Source organism: Lissotriton vulgaris, chromosome 11, assembly GCF_964263255.1.
Source record: "Lissotriton vulgaris chromosome 11, aLisVul1.2, whole genome shotgun sequence".
Classification (NCBI taxonomy): domain Eukaryota; kingdom Metazoa; phylum Chordata; class Amphibia; order Caudata; family Salamandridae; genus Lissotriton; species Lissotriton vulgaris.
In genome coordinates this window covers 744526030-744545770 of record NC_141699.1, presented here as the reverse complement: position 1 = coordinate 744545770, position 19741 = coordinate 744526030, and the positions used below count along the sequence as shown (strand labels likewise).

General features: G+C 44.5%; 1 protein-coding gene across 3 annotated transcripts in view; it reads right to left on the bottom strand.

Moving 5' to 3' along the window:
- The window catches only part of PPP2R3A (protein phosphatase 2 regulatory subunit B''alpha), a 1213285-nt gene that overhangs the window by 932526 nt on the left and 261018 nt on the right, over window positions 1-19741 (bottom strand). The window contains exon 3 of one of the 3 annotated variants that reach the window (XM_086943862.1): window positions 3521-3581. The exons of the other annotated variants lie outside the window; for them this stretch is intronic. The gene's annotated coding sequence lies outside the window, so the exon portion shown is untranslated. The remainder of the gene's footprint in view (window positions 1-3520; window positions 3582-19741) is intronic. 3 annotated transcript variants of the gene reach the window in all.

Genomic DNA, 19741 nt, shown 5'->3' with positions numbered 1-19741 from the left:
GTAATACATTTTATCCTATGGCACTTGCAATATGGCATTAAGGTATCAGTCAAGTTCGCCAAACTCCAAATCAGGTACTGAACATTTGACTCTCCTAAAATCTATATGGAGCGCAGCAGGGCTTAACACCCTTGCAATGATTGCATTAATCCTGTCTTTACCCTCATCACAAATATTTATGAGAAGTTACAATTATCTCTTGATGCTCAAATATGTCTCCACGTTGCTGGGTGTCACAGTCAAAATCATTGTTCACAGGAGGCCTAAATCTTATTTACTGTTGGAAGATGAGAATCATTCTCTGTTATTAAACCACGTTGTAGCTTTCTTTCTACCTTAAATAGTCCACAGTCTTTTATCCCAAAAGTAAACTCCGCCTTTAAGAACACGTTCTTCCAAGTACATAAACTGAGAAGCCATTTATTACATACATACTGATCTCGGGAAAACTGTGGTAAGAGCAACAGTGAACTCCAAATTAGATTAGATCAACAGCATCAATCTTCAACTTCCTAAGAAACAATTTGTCAAATTACAAAAGGCTCAAAATGCTGCTGCTTGAACGATTCTGGGTTGTAGGAACGGTGGCTGCAAGAACTGAATTTAAAGTTTGTGCTTTTGGTAGAAGTGTGTCTATGTAAATGCCTCAGATCATCTAGAGGAGGACCCATCTCGATTTCTCAGTAGTTTAACACTCGTCAGTGGCCAAGCACATTTGTGACCATAGAGTTAAGATAGTAACAAAGAGGAACAAATTACTTTACATCTTGTGAACTGCAGAACCATCTCTGGCTCCATCCACGGAAAATCTATTGTGGTGGACCCAGCACCATCAGGAACTGCCCTGAGGTGCCACCCAATTTTGGGAGACGGTAAATATGTTTTTCCAGAGACGGACCTCCATTGCAAAGGAGCCTTAGCCATCTCAGATTTAAATCATGGAACTCCTTCTTTATGGAATTCAAACAAGAAGTGTGCTTGGAAAGAATGAGAAAAGCCAATTAAATTAACTATTTTTAAAAAGCCCTTGATTATTCAGTTAATGTTTTTCCTTTGGATCTTGTTAAAGAGCAAAGCAAGGTAATAACTTGGATGAAGGAAAGATATTTGCCCCGACCGAGCCCACCTTGTACTCTGAAAGACCTTTTTTCAGTGAGGGTTCAGAAGGATATTCTCACTAAGCGGAGTTAGTGATATCTTTCTTTTTCTCAAGCTTCACATTTGAAGTCTTTGGCCGCACCTGCCTGTGCCTGAAGAAACATCAGTCCCTTCTGGTGGTGTGAACAAGCAAAGAGGTGGCAGTGGTAACTACTGAACAGCTTGCACATACAAAGTATAGGGTAGATAAGTCTGTGCCTAAAAATGAACGTGTCCGTCTGTAACGCAACTGATGCTCACGTAAAGCACTATAATACCTTCGGGTCAAGTTCGCGCTATATAAAATTGCAACAAAAAAAAAGGTATGCAAAACAAGTAACGTGTGCTCAATTGGATAATGGAAACTAAGCCACCCTACTAGTGTAGGAATATACATGAAACATGTGGTGTAGTGAGGTCCTACAAGGTCAGCATTTTGCGACTTCACTGCTTCCGTCCCTAGGTCAAACATAAACCTACACTCTTCTGAGAATAGTTAGGGAACAAGTAAATGAAGCAGTCATATGTATGCCACAGATGCATACCGACCCTTCCCAGTATGGCCTAGGCATTATTCTGCAAGAAAGACAGATCTCCAGATTGATACCCTTTTTGTCATAGGACTGTGCAGAAGAGATTCCCATACATGAACATCAGGCTGCTTTGGGTGTCTGGTATTTCTACACTTTGACATAGCCACGGCAGACATCAGCTTTTTCCTGATCTTCTAAGACACCTTGAGGACTTGGGCTCGATAACAAGCACTGGCTATGCTGGGGAAACAGAGTGGGTTATGGGTGGAGTTAACCTCAAAAGCTTTCTCTAGAGACGTAGGGCATGATTAATAGTGGCAGAATTACTCCCAGGGAAGTAACTTCATGGAATTCTACCACTTACCATTATGAGCGGCCGGCTTGGTGACTCTGGGTCCAGAATTATGGGACAAGCACATTTCATGCCCAATGTTCTTGGTCCCAAGATTCAAGGCCTGGTTTAACTGGGAACAGATAAGGTCTGGTGAAAATGTTGCAGGAAATGTGGCAGAGTTGAGAGCAGGACTGAAGGCCAGTCCGATCAACTCATGCAACATCACGGTGGAAGCATACACTGCTCCTGGGTTTGTGCGATTATTCCCAGTTCTGGGCAAAAACATTGTGATTGTAGTTTTTTGGTGCAGGAATTGCGTCCATCTGCAAACGCTCCCTTAGTAGACTGACTTGGTTGCATTGATGTAACTCCTTGTTTTCACCCGTACATACTTTGGTAGGTATCAGTGTTCAAATTAGAGTTTAGATACATCAACTTTGTCCTCTTGTGAGGAGGGAGCCTTAAGGAATGATTTAAGTTACCATTCCTGCCCTGCAGTGACACGCTGTTGTATACGGAAGTGCGTCGACAGGTGGCAGCTGGACCGGGATAGGCATTATATGGCAAGACAGTGATTGTGGTGCTAAATGGAGTGGCACTCTTTCTATAAATACTGGAAGGGAATGATAATTCGATGATGGGAGCTGTTAGACGTCACCATGACCCCGCGACCAACCTGTCCTCGCAAAACTAAATGAGTATCCTTGGTCTTGTGCACGGCATTCTAGGCACTCCGAAATGAGTCTGCGCTGAAGAGGGTTTTTTAGCGTCCTGTCAACTGTAATCTGGTATCTGTAGAAAGTTGGGCAAACAGATGAAAAGCGAGTGCCAACAGCTCCTGATCCAACAGGTGGTACAGGTTAGGCAAGTATGCCATGGCATTTGGATTCCCAAAGAATGCAAGGCAGAGGGAAACCCTGTAAGGGCAGACCTATCAGAAAACACGCTGCTTATACTGGCTGTGATCACTTAAGGCCCAGAAGCTCAGATTATACTACCAACTCCTATCACTTTACAGTCATGTTCTAAAGGGACAGTGTGGATTTGGTGCTATTGCTCTAAGTAACCTTTTGTACGAAGCGTCAGTGCGGCTTGATCACACGGCGCGGCTTAGTGACAAGCGCTGCACACCATGCTACACACATGCAGCAAATAATAGCTAGACCCACAAGGGTTAACCTGGGGGTTTAAAGTCTGTGTGTGTTGAGTGGGCTTGGCTCACATTCTGTCAGTTCTCTGCTTGGCTTCCATACCCAGGTCCCAGTGAATTCATTTGGGTTTACCCTTCTAGGTAACAAGTTCTCTGCTTGGGGCACTATTTCATTTATCATTGCATTTTAGAACTTCAACAACTGATATCTGAATATTAATGCAACATAATGAACTGTCGTCTGAGTTAGTTTTGTACTTTCTTGCTTCACCCTGCAAGCAACAACGCGAGCCGCTTTTGGCAACAAATTGCGCATTTACATAAACCTCATTTTATTGATGTTTAGTTACTCTGCAGCAAACTCACCCGGACACAGTAGGGAGTGGTTCCTGATCTGCCTCTGGTCCTGGCTTGTTCTGCACAGCAGCTGTGAATGTGAACAGGGAAGAACTGAAATCATACGACAAGCTGTCAATGCCTTTTTTCAACTGGACATCTGCAGTGGGGTGGAACATTTGTCTCAATGCGGCTTTGACAATTGCCACCATTTTTGCATTTCTGACACTACTCCAAAAACACTGTAATGTTAAGATACACAAAGCAACAGAAGCATCAACTTCCACATTTTTAGACTTGGGGGATGGGGGGCAGGGGGGCAGAGCCAGAAGGCATGAACTCTGAGTCATGAGATATCTAGAGGTAAAGTTATACCGAACACACACTTGATGTTTTCTACTACATCGCCATCACCTATGAAAGGTAGAAGTTAGATATTTGGTTCGCACTAGACAGTGTCTACTGGGTTGGGACAAAGTATGATCTGTGTATGTTTAGTCCATGTACTTTGTGGCACGGCGAGCACAAAATGATGAATTGGAGTGCTGCACATAGTAATTACCAGTGGCTGAGTATAAATCAAGCATTTCATCCACCACTTGAGTTTTTTTGTTTTTCTGCCTCGAAGAAGATGCAGGAATTTAGAGAAACAGACTCGGTTCTACTAGACAGAAGACGAAAGAATAACAAGCACCTGGGGCTGCCCTTGATCCTAAACAGGAGTCTCGGGATGAGCGGGGTCAACAATGGCCAATCAGAACATTGCTATCAAATGTTAGGCCAACACGCCTCCAAAGGGACAAGGGCAGCTGACAAACCAGTAACCAATCCCTAGGCTCAGTTATGTGGAGCTGCAGGAAGTGCATATGGAGCATGAGGTGAGGACAGCCCCAAAATTGATGTTCAAAATTCCCATGAGGACCTGGAGCACCCATGATGACACAAAAACATATTCTAAGAAGTAGTCCACAGTTTGACTGATATCCCTGAAGGCAGGAAGAACACATGGATCCGCTTTCAGGGTGCCAGATAGGATTGAGGATTGTTTTTTTTTTTTTTTTTTTTAATTAAAAAAAAAAAAAAATCAACAATTTTTATTGCAGATACATGTAGTGCATAATCCTTCTTATCCACATTCCTGCATTTACAGTAACAAGGCATTGGTCATAAAATAAGACATTACACAGCCGTCAGGCCCTTATCCCAGAGGATGGGCGGCGTTATTCGTAAAAGCGATATAAGCATAGTAAGAAAGAACAAACACAACTGTGGAGCAGGAAATCCTTGCATCTGCTTTTCTATTTTTACCCCTCCCCCCCCCCCCCCCCCCCCTCCACCCAATCCCCAACTTACAAACTGTTATATCTCCTGGAGGCCACATCACAATATCAATCCAGGTTTTCTAACGTTGTTGTATCCCTTACCCCACAAGGCATTATCCCACCCATGCACGCCATCCTCCGCTAACGACCGTATGTTCCATACCCCTTATCCCGCCCTCTTCCGTCGAAGTGTACATCATCATTTTACAGTCAAAGTGTGCCTCTATTACAGGTCTCTCTGGCCACCCCCTCCACCATCACAGGTCCCTCCACTTTCCCCATGCCCACTGGCCCGCTCACAATCGCTCAGAGACCCCCATCTAGGCCATGATAGCGAGGATTGAGGATTGTTGACTGGGAACCCAAGCTACAAGTCTCGGGTTAGATATCAACTGACTCTCATAACCCACTTCACAAGGCACTGATCAGGCAACTGGACATTTCAGTCACCACACAAAAGCCACCAAGTGAGCAAAGATCTTTGTGAAGACTGGGCACTGTCACTGCGGATTAAGGCTCACATTCCCTCAGAAGGACAGTGCCTTCTACTGTTAATGTTGATTTCCTGCAGTGATGTAAAGGGAATTCCTTTGCTCCAGCAGGACAAGGAGATGATAACGACTGTCCTGAAAATCCATCGGAAACAGGCAGGACGCACACTACGGTTGGTGTCTTAAAATTCTAGAACGGTAGGAACGTGTTTAGATCATTAAAAAACTAGATGTGGTTGATCCCTCTCCCTATTTATATTGCTAAGACGTAATTAGTTGTATATCTTTCCACTTTCAGAAGGTGGGTCCAACTCTATTTCGCAAAAAGGAAAGTGCTTTTCAACCTCGTCCAAGTCTTCATGAGATGCAGTTTGTGGCAAACGTGTTGCGAAGAAAAATGATGGGGAAGTTGTAAGCACATCCCTTTGATTCCAGGACTCTTGCTTCTGGTGTATAACGTTAACAGTGGCGGTAAACCCCCACCTACTGCAGTGCAGCAAATTCCTGACATGGAGTTAGGGAGAAAAATGGATAAGTCATTGGGACCTCTTAGCCTCTGCAAATGCATGTGGTCTATCCCTAAAACATCTTCTCTTAAACTAACAGGCCAGTGAAGAGGATATATCTGCCTGCATCTTGCGATAAAAGGATGCTCTGGGCATAAAAGCCTGGAATATCTTCACCTGTTGGAATGAAAACTGTAAATTGGCCGGGAACACTTGGCTGGCGATCAGAAACTTGACCCAGACTGTGCCCACCTTGTACTACTGGAAGACTATTTTGGTAGGGGGTTCAATAAGCTGTTCCCATTGAATGGAGGTTGGTGACATCTTCCTTGTCCTCTGGATTCATATTCAAAGGCCTCAGCAACATCTACTTGTGCAAGGAAGGATCACGGTTCATGGCCTTGGTAGAATTGAAATAAGGTACCAGACGATCAGCATTTCTGTTTGGCTGCTTCTATCCTTAAGTGGAACATAAATATACACTTTTCATGAAACTAGTTAATAAGCAAGAAAGAGTAACAGTCAAACTAACTTGTGCCACAGCTGGAGCTTAGAGCATTCCATGATTGGATAATCTTGCATGACAGAGAAACCTCCAAATTGATACAATTTTTTGCCATCGGACTAAGCAGTTAGGGGTTCCCAGAGTTAAACATGGGTCTTTGATGTCTGGTATTTCTAGACTTTGACATAGTTGTCCCTGGCTGCTGTTTTTTCTATCCCTTGCAAGTCATCTTGGGGACTTAGGGCTCAAAAAGGAAAACTGGCCTTACTGGAGAAAGCAAGTGGTGTCTTGATGAATTTAACCTCAAGAGCTTTGTTAGCACCACTTTGTCTAGCTTGGTTGAATTGATGTAAGGAATATGCTACTTACCAGTATGCATCTGTTCTTGGCATAGAGGGCTGCAGAGTGGTACATTATGAATAGATCGCCATCTGGTGTTGGGCTCGGATGATTGCACTTTGTTTTTCTCTTGGAGAGTCTTTTGTATCTTGGTGACTCCTCCCTTAGTTGGTAGTGCGCATGGGCATCGGCTCCATCCTTAGATTGTTTTGCCATAGTAGGGTTAGATGGAGTAGTATAGTAGAATACAGATAAGAGTGCCCATGTAAGTGTATCTAAATAAGATAGTGTTGGAACAGACACAGGTATCCGGGGAGGCTGGGAGGGCATGTACCACTCTGCAGCCCTCTATGCCAAGAACAGATGCATACTGGTAAGTAGCATATTCCGTTCGAGGCATATGGGCTGCAGATGGTACATTATGAATAGACTATACAGCAGTTCTCTCCCTAGCGGTGGTCGCCCGTGTCTGTTGCAACTGTCTGAAACAATGTTTTTAATACTGCTTGTCCCACTCTAGCTTGTTGTGTTGTGTGCACATCTACACAATAGTGTTTTGTGAAAGTGTGCGGTGTAACCCAGGTAGCCGCTTTGCATATGTCATCTAGTGGAATGTTTCCCAGAAATGCCATAGATGCTCCTAGTTTACGTGTAGAGTGAGCTCTAGGAGGAACAGTTAATGTTCTCTTTGCTTTTAAGTAGCATATTTGAATGCATTTTACAATCCATCTGGCAATGCCCGCTTTGGAGATGGGATTGCCTTTATGTGTGGGAGAAAACGCAACAAATAGCTGTTTTGTCTTTCTGAAAGTTTGTGTTCTCTCTATATAGTACAATATGGCCCTCCTAACATCCAGTGTATGTAGGGCTCTTTCCGCTACTGTTTGTGGTTTTGGAAAGAAAACCGGTAATTCCACTGACTGATTGATGTGGAATGCTGAAATAACCTTTGGTAAGAATTTTGGGTTTGTTCTAAGAACCACTTTATTTTGGTGTAGCTGCATAAATGGTTCTTGAATCGTAAAAGCCTGCAGTTCACTTACTCTTCTAAGTGACGTGATAGCTATGAGGAAGGCCACCTTCCATGTGAGGAATTGTATTTCACACCTATGCATAGGTTCAAAGGGTGGCCCCATTAGTCTGGTAAGCACTATGTTGAGATTCCAGACTGGGGAAGGTGGTCTTCTTGGTGGAATGACTCTTTTGAGTCCTTCCATGAAAGCTTTAATTGCTGGTACTTTAAACAATGACAGGTGTTGTCTGTTTTGTAGGTACGCCGCTATGGCTGCTAGATGAACCCTAATAGATGTATATGCTAGATTACATTGTTGTAAGTGTAATAAATAGCAAATGATTTGTTTAGTGGATGCGTCCAGAGGGTTGATGTGCTTACTGTTACAGTGTATAGCAAACCTCTTCCATTTTGCTGCATAGCATGCTCTGGTGGTAGGACGTCTTGCCTGTTTAATGATTTCCATGCATTCTGGTGGTAAATCTAAATACCCAAACTCTATGACCTCAGGAGCCAGATCGCTAGGTTCAGTTGTTTGGGATCTGGGTGCATTATTTCTCCATGGTTCTGTGTAAGATGCATGGGTAATAACCTTAGCTTTTGATGTGGTACTTGTGAGAGTTGTAGCAGCGTGGTGAACCACGGCTGTCTTGCCCACGTGGGTGCCACTAGTATCATTGTCATTGAGTGTTGCTGCAGTTTCCTCACCAGTAATGGAATTAGTGGTAGAGGAGGGAACGCGTAAGCAAATTTGTTGGACCAATTTATCCACAGTGCATTGCCCTGGGACCTTTGGTGTGGGTACCTGGATTCGAATTGTTTGCATTTTGCGTTCTGATGATTTGCAAACAGATCTATCTCTGGTTGCCCCCATTTTTGGAAGAATGGCTGTAGTATTTGGTCGTGCAGTTCCCATTCGTGAACTTGTTCTGACTGTCTGCTTAGGATGTCTGCTATTTGATTTTGAATTCCTGGTAGGTGTTCCGCTAACAGGTAGATTTTTTGAGGAATGGCCCATCTCCATATGTCCTGTGCTAGTTTGGACAGTTGGAGAGAGTGTGTCCCCCCCTGTTTTTGAATATAATACATTGCAGTCATGTTGTCTGTTCTGATCAGGACTGCCTTGTTTGTTATTTGCATTTGGAAAGCTTTTAGTGCTAGAAATATTGCTAACAGTTCTAGGTAGTTGATGTGCAGCTTCTTTTGCTGCGCACTCCACTTCCCCTGTACTGTGTATTTGTCCATATGCGCTCCCCATCCGGAGAGCGATGCGTCCGCTGTTATTATTACTTGTGGAACTGGCTCTAGGAACGACCGTCCTTTGGAAATGTTTTCTGTGTTCCACCACTTCAGAGAGCGATACGTCCGGTCGTTTACCAACACCAGATCTGTAATCTGACCTTGAGCCTGATTCCACTGTGTCGCTAGACACTCTTGTAGTGGGCGCATTTGTAGTCTGGCATGTGGTATTAGCAGTATGCAAGAGGACATCATGCCTAATAGTTGCATAAACACTCGTGCTGGTAGTGAGTGTTGTGGTTGAAATTTTTGTATTAACCCGACCATTGTCTGTACTCTGATTGGGTTGGGGTATGCTATTGCCTTTTCTGTGTCTACTGTAGCCCCCAGGTATTGCTGGATCTGGTTTGGTTGCAGGTGTGATTTTTTGTAGTTCACCGTAAACCCTAGGTGGTGCAGCAGTTGAATTGTCTTCTGTGTGTTGTGAAGACATTCTTCCTTTGATTTGGCCTTTATTAGCCAATCGTCCAAGTATGGGAAGACATGTATTTGTTGTCTTCTTAGGTGTGCTGCCACCACAGCTAGGCATTTTGTGAAAACTCTTGGTGCTGTTGTGACACCGAACGGAAGGACCTTGAACTGGTAGTGTTGTCCTTCTAACACAAACCTTAGGTATTTTCTGTGGGCTTTGTGAATTGGGATATGAAAGTAAGCGTCTTTTAGATCCAGTGTAGAAAGAAAGTCCCCTTTCTTCAGTAAAGGGAGTACTTGTTGGAGCGTGACCATGTGGAAGTGCTCCGAATTTATGTAAGCATTGAGAGGTCTGAGGTCTAATATTGGTCGTAGGGACCCGTCCTTTTTGGGGATCAGGAAGTATAGAGAGTATACTCCTGTTCCTTGTTGATCCTTTGGGACCTTCTCTATTGCATGCTTTTGTAGAAGTGCTAGCACTTCTTCTCTTAACAATGTCAGATGATCCTGACTCATTGGGCGCTGTTTGGGGGGGATGTTTGGTGGGGTAGCTGTGAGTTCTAGGCAATAACCATGTTGGATAATTTGTCTCACCCACTTGTCTGACGTGATGTCTTCCCAGACAGGTAGGAACTGTGATAGACGTCCCCCGACCGGTGTTATGTGGTCTGGGGGGAGATCTATGAAGTCACTGTTTTGGTGTTGAGGCGTTGTGGTTGTTATTATTTCCGCGGCCTCTACCCTTATTGTTGTTACCTCTGTAATTACCTCTTGAATTACCTCTGGGTGATGTTGGTGTGAAAGATGTGGATTGCTGATTTGTTCCTGTGTTTTTTGAGCCCCCTCTATAGGTGGATCTACGAAAGGAACCTCTGTGCGTTGGCTGTTGCAATGCTCCCATTGACTTAGCCGTTTCTGTATCCTTTTTCATCTTTTCTAATGTCTCGTCTGTACTTGAACCGAACAATGTCTTCTGATCAAATGGTCTGTTCAGTAGGGCTGTTTGAACTTCTTGTTTGAATCCTGAGATTCTGAGCCATGCGTGCCTTCTTAGCATGACACTAGTGTTAATAGACCTTGCTGCAGTGTCTGCTGCATCTAACGCACACTTAATGGAAGTATTAGTTATTATTTTACCTTCCTGAATTAATTGGTCTGCCTTCTTCTGATGTTCTTTTGGAAGATGTGTGAGAAGTTTTTCTAACTCATCGTAATGTGCCCTGTCGTAACGTGCGAGTAGAGCTTGTGTATTAGCTATACGCCAGCTATTTGCTGCCTGTGATGCTACTCTCTTGCCTGATGCATCTATTAACTTCGACTCTTTATCTGGTGGAGGAGCCTCTCCTGTAGATAATGAGTTTGCTCTCTTACGAGCGTTTGAGACCACCAGCGAGTCTAGAGGTACATGCCCTCTAATAAATATTGGGTCCTTTGGAGCCGCTTTATATTTTTTATCGATTCTTGGGTTTAACACCCTGGCTCTCACTGGGTTTTCGAATATTTCTTCTGTGTGAGTGAGAAGACCCTTTAGCATAGGAAGAGTACCTGATGTTCTCTGTGCACTAGGTAGAGTCTCTAACAAGAAATCCTCTATCTGAGGTTCTGTGTGCATATCTAGTTTGTGATATTTTGCTGCCCTATTAATGAGCTGCACAAAACCTGTGTTATCATCAGGTGGTGAAGGCTTTGAGGGGTATAGCTCTGGGTTGTTGTCCTCATCTGACCCTACATTGTAATTTTCCCATGGATCTTCCTCATCCTGGATAGATTCGTCATCCCCTTGAGGTTCTCCCTCCCCTATATCACTGTCTACATCTGACTGAGGTGTAGCTGGTCTTGGTGTGGAGGGTGTAGGAATATGTGGCCTATTGTGAGGAATAGGAGAAGAGGGTGTGTCTCTAGGACGAGGAGAAGCAGGAGGAGTTATGTTCGTCCCCATTGTTCTCTTTTTTGGAGGAAGAGGTTTATCTTCTGACTGTTCACTCTTTCTCTTCTTCGTGACCACTTTCCCAGTTTGTGGGTCAATAAACAAGATCTTTTGCTTGGGATCTGTTTGTTGCTCTTGAATCGGTACCGAGGGTCCTGGTTCCGAGAGCTGTTTTTGTTTTCGATCCTCAGATCTTTCTGTTTTCGACACCGAATGTCTGCTCGATTCCGACTTTTTGGGTATCGAGTGTCTTTTGGGCGATACATCATATTTCTTTTTCGACATGGAATGTTTCGATACCGAGCTCTCCTTTGTATGCCGCCTCGGTGTCGAAGTCGATGACGCCCTTTTCTCGGATCCGACGTGGTGGGATTCCGAGTGTTTCGGTTTCAGTTTCGGTTTCGTTGCCGGGCCCGAAGGCGGGGCGTCGGAAACTTTTTTCAGCGATTTGACCGGGCCCGAGGGCGGGGTCGTTACCGCACGGGGTCGGTTTTTCGGTAAGGGGACGTCGTCACTCACGGTTTGTTGCTCGAAGAGTTCCTCAACCTCCGACTGGTCCCCTTCCGACCCCGACTGGTCCTCTTCTTCCTCGATTTGTTCGTCTCCGAACAGCTCCGGGATCGCCTCCGCCTGCATTCTGGAAGCCTCGTGTCTTCGAGCTCGACGATTTCTGATCGTTAGCTTGGAGGAGAATGCTGCGCAGGCTTCGCAGTCCCTGGATTCGTGTTCAGGCGATAGACAGAGGTTGCACACCTCGTGTAGGTCCTTGTGTGGGAACTTCGCACCACACGATGGACATTTTTTGAATGGAGTCCTTTCCATGGACTCCGGGCTTGACTGCGCCGAGAAAGGTCTCCTGTTCCTCGACGTAGATCCAAGTTTTTCTCTTCTATTTTGAATTTGTAACGCGTCGGAATGGAAAAGAACGCGTTCGCTAACAATACCGTCGAATTGGAAAGGGAATACGCGCCGAAAAATCACTTTCTTCAGAAGTTGATCTGGAGCGTCTCGATCTTCATCCGAACCCGATGGCGGAAAAAAACAATCTAAGGATGGAGCCGATGCCCATGCGCACTACCAACTAAGGGAGGAGTCACCAAGATACAAAAGACTCTCCAAGAGAAAAACAAAGTGCAATCATCCGAGCCCAACACCAGATGGCGATCTATTCATAATGTACCATCTGCAGCCCATATGCCTCGAACATATTTGTTCTCACCAGCACAACTATTCTTATGTGTTCACCTAACAGTAGCGATACCTCAAGCCTAGAATCTTTAAGGAAAAAAAGCCTAAGGGATGGGCTAAAAATAGCATCCCTGCCAAACAGGACCCCATTGATTTATCTGGGAGCAATGCAGGAGATTTCAGCTGGACGTACACAAACAGTGTCAAGTAAGAAAAGGATGTGGGTGCCGGATGGAGTGACTACGTTTCTGCAAGTCCTAGAGTGGGTCGGTCTTCATGAGTTAGAAGCTGTACTGATATCATCCGGACCTGGCAAGGAACCGGTCTTGGAAGAACCACAGTAGTTTTCTTGGCCTTATGCATGGCCTTCTTGTCCTCCAGAAATAAGTGTGCACTGAAGAGATGTTAGCATGTCAGTGATTTGGGATCTGAGGGAAGTTGGGAAAGCAAATTAAAATCAAGCTCCACATACTCCTGGTCTCGTAGGTGACACATGTTAGACCTATCTGCTAAGAAATCTGGATTCTGGAAAGGATGAGAGGGAGGGGAAATCTGAAATGACAGAATCCTGAGAAAATTTGCTGCTTTCAATTGCTGTGACTCTTGGCACCTGGAACATCTGAATGTACTCGAGACCTTCATTTGAGCACTTATCCCTTCACTGTCAGATGTAGGAGCAGCAACAACACATCAATATTCTCATGGGTTCGAGTTGCTTGGTGCTACTGCTCTAAAGAACCATTTTTACCAAACAGCAGGTAGGCTTGCTTCCAGGCGAGACTGAGGTGTGATGAGCTTGATGAGCCTTTTAGAAGTTGGGATTGCAGCAGCAGGTATTGCGGACAGAGCTGCGCTCCGCTCCACTCAGCAATGCAAAACTCTGAAGGAACCAGAAAGGACAAAGACTAGGTAACATAGTTAGCACCCAGAGAGTGTTGTTAATGTGACCATTAGCAACATCAATGTGCCGAAGGAGAGTGCATCTGTATTTTGAGACATCAGCAACTTGACAGGAAGTGTGACTTAATTCAACAGTTCACCAGAAAGGGCTTTCTTGTATGGTCTCTTCACAGCACATTAACAACAGGATCCAACTGAAACAGGCCGAAGGAAAACTGGTCGTGAGGCCAGGAAATATCATCCTTGCTTGTGTTATACTCGCGATTGGTGTGGGGTCCATGCGTGTATCTTTACAGGGCAGGGAGGCAGTCACTGGACAGGGTGTTTCACAGTTTCATTGGCAGGAAGACTAATTACAACTACATGCCTGTTCTGACCTTTTTACTCTTCATCCAGAAGATTAAATCAAGTGTTTCCTCTTAGATGTAGCACGTAAAGCCTCGATGTGCACCAGATCACTGGTCCATGGACTGAAGATGTAGCAGTTATGCGCCCATTTGGCTTACAGTATAAGCTACCGAACTTAAAGGAAGAGGAGATTAGGAATGAAAACAAAAAAAACATGAGCAAAAAAAAAAATGGATTTAGTGCCTAATGCATGAAGGTGCTGGGTTTAGAATAATAACATTTCAATCCAAACCAAGAGGTCTTAAAAAAGGCATGACTTGAGGGTGTGCACCACTACCTGGGAAGATAGAATATATGATGTTACATCGCGGTGTTCACACCGTGATACCTTTACAACGCAGGCATTACTACGCAAGTCGTTACAATGACTTGCGCTGGAGGGCGCTGGACTTTAGGAATAGTATGATTTCCTATTACAACTCCAGCCTACGTTACAGTAGGGAAGGTGCTGGAATAGTAAATCATACTATTCCTTAGCTTAGAGCGCCATCCAGCGCAAGTCATTGTAACGACTTCCGTTGTAATGCCTGCATTGTAAAGGTATTGCGGTGTGAAGACCTCAATGTAACCGATGTTTCCCGGGAAGATATCAAGCCTCTGTATGACATATGTCTGTTTAAATCATACCTGATGTATAAAGATCGTATTGAAAAAGCTTTTGGGTGGAGCTAAAGCCCAAAGCTTAAGAATGACAGACACAGAATGGCAGGTACAATAACGATACATTTAGTTGATTGAATGTGGATATATACTTTAATGTTTAAGAGAGTTCTAAAGGAAAGAAAAGAAGTAAAAGCATACACCTGTATTAGGGAATTCAGGATAAAAAGTGGCCAATTGTTGGGGGGTAATACCTATTATCTTAATACAAGCAACGTAACACCATATCAGTGAAATTTCTTTAAAGAAAGCAGAGCTCTTACCCACCCTCAGGGGGCGTGCTTCATCAAAGGGTCCAGCGTTCCACACATTTCGGTGATCTAAGGCATGTGTGGGTTTAACCTCATCATTGAGGACGTACTAACCATGTTGCAGTTTGTGAAAAGACACAGGGAAAGTGAGGGATGCAACCCCACCCTGTAGTGTTTTAGTAGGATGCATGAAGACACTGGCTATACACAAAATGCAGCACTATAAGTGCTCCCTCAATGGTGAGGTTCTCAAATATTCCTCCACACTGGAAGTCATAAACTGTTAACCACTGTCAATCACCACACAATCCAGATAACTGTTTTGGACTAAGTTTTCCCGCATGGAGTCTATTACTATCTCAATAGTGATGCCACTCACAAATCAGACTTCTCACCAACTCATGTAATAATCAAACCTCACAAGACCACATGTCCTGCTTTTTGCCACTCCATGCACAGAAGTTCACTTGGAGTCCTATGAGATATGTCACTCCTAGTGCATGAAATACAATCTGTGATAAATCTTTCAATGAGCTGATACATGCCTGGTCACGAAAAATGTTATCTTGCCTTCCTTTTGTATGGCCCACATGCAAAAGAACCATCACTCTCTCTAGCAAGCCAGTAGACACCACAAACATGTTGGTCCTGTAAGGAACATCTTTTACCACAGCTAATTCGGTCCAAACTGACATATCAGTTCAACAACAACTCCTTCTCACCTCCTTTAGGAAAACGGTCTCCCAAACACTAACAGCCACTGAGGCCTCCACATCTTGGACTATGTTAGCCTTTAATTTCTCTTCATCGCTGCAGCTGATCTCCAAATTGGCCACAAAACAATCTTCATCATTTGTGGTCACCTTCTAAAGGCAATCACATCAAGCAATCTGTATTTACATCACAGCATTAAGGCCCATACTTTGTGCTAAATGTCAGCACCTGTAGGTAAAATACTGTTTTTGCCAGATGTGGAGTAGCCTAGCTGATACAACTGGTCAGTAAAAATATCAAACAATAGTCTGTGATCTGTTTGTACTTGAAACTCATAACGCCAAAACAAATGTTTTGAAGTGCTCAATCGCCTACCAATACTCAATGTCTCCTTCTCAATCACAGAGCATTTGCACAACACAACCTTGGAATATTAAGGTGGAAATGTTACAACTCTTTCTCTACCTCCCTTTTCCTGCATCAAAATCATATCATAATCCTCAAGTTTTTTCCCCCATTATAAAAAATCCCCCTGGAAATACAGGACTTGTTTATCTGTATCAAATAACTTTTGCATCATGTGCTAAACCACAACCGACATCCTCCAAAACCTACACACACCTTCTGGTGTAATACAATATGTGAGGTGTTTAGACTGAGGGTGTAATGTTCTCTTATGTTATGTTATGTTACAAGTTGCTTATAAAGCGCACATACACCCAGGGGTTTCATAGCGCTATTTGGAACATACCGAGAGCAGAGGGAGATTATACGTGCGCTTTTATAAACAACCGCGTTTTAAGTGATTTCCTGAATTTGAGTAGGTCTGTGCAGGAACGGATCTCCAGAGGGAATGAATTCCAAAGTCTAGTGGCCAGATATGCAAACCGTAGTCCACCTGGTTGTTTCCGTTTACAGGTAGGAGTGGTCAGTAGCTGAAGATGCATTGAGCAAAGGTTGCAGGAGGGGATGTACCTAGTTGGGAGAGTATTGATACATTTAGGGCTCTTGCCGTGCAATGATTTGAGGACCAAACATCCAGTCTTGAGTTCTGTCCTTTGAGGTATCGGGAGCCAGTGTAGTTTCTTCAGCAGTGGTCTGGCCGATTGCCATCTAGGTTGTTGATGGATCAGCCTGGCCGCCTGATTCTGGACCATTTGAAGCCTCCTCGTGAGGAAGAGTTGCAGCCCTAGGTAGATTGAGTTAGCATAGTTCAGATGCGATAATACCAAAGCCATCGTTACCTGTACTAGTGCTGCATGGGTAACCATGCAGCTGATTTTCCTAATCTTTCGTAACTGATAGAAGCATTTGGAGACCACTGAACATACTTGGGTTTTTAATGATAAGTCACTATCTATAATGACCCCGAGGCTCTTTACCGAGGTAGATGGTACTGGTGGGGAGCCAAGATCCGTGGGCTAGTACTGTGGGCTCCAGAAGGTCTTGCTCTTGCCTGTAAGTAGTAATTCCGTCTTACTAGGGTTGAGCTTTAGATGGTTTAGATCCATCCAATGACGGATAAAGAGCACGGTGGTCTGGAATTCAACCACTGACTTAGGTGAATTATCAATAGTAAAGATTAATTGAACGTCGGCGTAGTTAAAAGTTGTCACGTTCATTTTCTTCGGTGCTTGAATCAGGGGGAGGAGGTATAGATTAAACAGATGGGAAGAAAGTGAGGAACCTTGTGGAACCCCACATGTTGTAGTTAGCTTTGGGGCTGTAAATGTGGCCAGACGCACTGATTTTTTTTTTTGTAAATATCTTTTTATTGCAGCAAGGTCAAGGAAACATACAGTATATTCGAGCCATTTCCCTTGGCGCTCAATTAATGCGCGACTTCCCCGCTCCCGTGTCACACAGCCATTCAGCTCACACCCCGGAGGTTGAGCGGCAATATCATGGGGAAAAAACTGCGCTGGAGAATACTGTGTTGGTTCATAACTACCAAGCGGTCGGGAAATGGCAGTGCTGCTTTTCAGTCCTCATGCTCCCTCTTCCGTGCCCCAAGTCCAGGTGAACCAAGAGTCACTCTTCACCCTTGCTGAACAACCAACCCCCCGTCCCCCGTCCCCCCTCAACTCTCCCATCCCCGCCTACCCCCCTCCCCTCGCCCAGAACCTCCCAGAACCGACCCCCGCCCGGACCCCCCACCCCCCCAGGCGTGCTAGAGTACCACCGAATCGAGTGGCCAGACGCACTGATTGAGTGGGATCTTTAAGAAAGGAGCTGATCCATCGGAAGGTCGGTCCCTGGATGCCAGCCTGTCTGACCCAGTCTTCCAAAGTACTGTGGTCGACCGTGTAAAAGTGCAAGATCCCATCATTAACAGAACACATACAATTAAAGGTTCGAAAGGCACATAATTCACACACAGATCTCTGTATGTTCACTATCTTCCCTTACCTTCACTTCCTTTCCACTTCTTCGCCCCTGGCCTCTTCTCTCCCAACCTATCCTCATACACATATTCTGTTACGCTATCCTCATTTTGCCACTTATACCCCATCTCTCATTCTGCCGGCTCCTCGCACACTTCTTCCCATCTCCTGCTTCTATTTCCCACTCCACCGCCTCAAGCCAGGTCAATGATTTTTGCCACCTAAGGGGATGGCACAACTATCTGTAGGAGCCCCTCTAGAAATAGCGCCCCGTTTGCTACTGCCTAACATCCCATGCTGGCAGCGGCTGACTCATCCACACTAAGTATTCTCTTCCCCAAAACTGCTCCTCCCTCCTGTGCCTCACAGTGTCTTGTAGATCAAAATCCCTTTATTTTCTGTGTTTCTCACAGTGTCCTTCTAACCCCTCACATCCCTTTCTTTGTCTTACATACACTTGTTTCACCCTCCTACCTCATCCTTTTCATTGCCACACTCCTTTTATCTCCTTCCTGATCCCTTTCTGAGTCTCCCTCCTTCTCACCGTCCTCTTTGTCAATAAACACAGACCCATCTCTCTTCCAGGTCGTCATCTGATAATCCTCTTTCTTAACCTGTTATCTTTAAACTTCCTCTCACAAATCTCAGAGCTCTGAAGTTTCCGTGCTCCATGCATGAAAACCAGCAACATTCTGGAGGTTGTAGAATATATTTGATAATGGGATGAAACAGGTCTACAAGTTCCAGAAAACAGATCAAAAACCTGGACTGCATGAGCTATTCAGGAATGAACCTGGGAGAATTGAGAGCTCGGATATCTGATGTTGTCATTTTTTTGCACATCCTTCTCTTTAACATCTGCCCTTCCATTCCATACCCACTGCATTTAGCATCCCATTTTCACTCGAATGCACTCTTTAACCGTCCTCTCACTGAAGCACTCCTGTTCGCACAGACACATTCCTGGTCCTCCTTTCTCTATGCCTCCTTTCTGTTGCAAATCACTTACATGCTCTTCTCACCCACTGTAACCTTCCTTACTCTCCGCCTTCTCTCGTTCACAACCTTCATTCTCACCTACTGTTTCTCTCACATGTTGACATCCTGCTTCTCCGGGCAAGCACACCATAGGGTGGTTATGTATATACACTAGCCACAAGCACTGCAAATTATGCTTGATCTTTTTTCCATTTTATGCCTGTGAAAACAAATCTGTGTTTCACAATTTGGCAACACTGACTTAAAGGGCCTGCTGATGGTGCTGAAGAGAAAATTCAACAACACAGGACTGGATTCAAGATGGAACATGGATATGAAAAGAAAGCAAAATAAAGGTTAGGGGCTACATACAGTGTGCTGGCCCTTGTGTGGATTATTTGCTATTCCAAGGATTGAGAAGGAGCTGTAATTTATTGTGTGTTATTTGGAGCAGCTCCTTAGTAACTTATACCCAATCCATATGGAATCTTGTCAACCTATGCGGAAAGGTTTTGAATGTATGTACAATGGGTGCCGTGCAATCCCAGCCTTGGCGTTGCATTAGTTCAAAATGTTGGGTTCTGACTGCCACTGCTGCATACTAAAGAAATTCCGAGAGGAACTATGTCACAGGCAATAGCCCTGGATTTCAAAGATCTATCTAGTTACTGGTAAGGCCGCCTCAAAGTTTTTTCTTGAAAGGAGTCCTTTTAAGCGAGAAATGTCATCGCAGGAGGTTCTTTTGCGAGGCGATTCTCAGAGGTCGAGTGACCCTGCTGAGGTCTGAGTGAGAGCTCTTTAGAATGAGAGTAACCTACACTTGGTCAGTCGGATCACAATGTGCTCCAGGACGTGAGTGTTCATGTGCCATTCACACATGGACCACAGACATCAAGTTTGTCGAACCCTTGACAGATCTTCCAACACACAAGCCATGATGGACTACCCTTGCAATA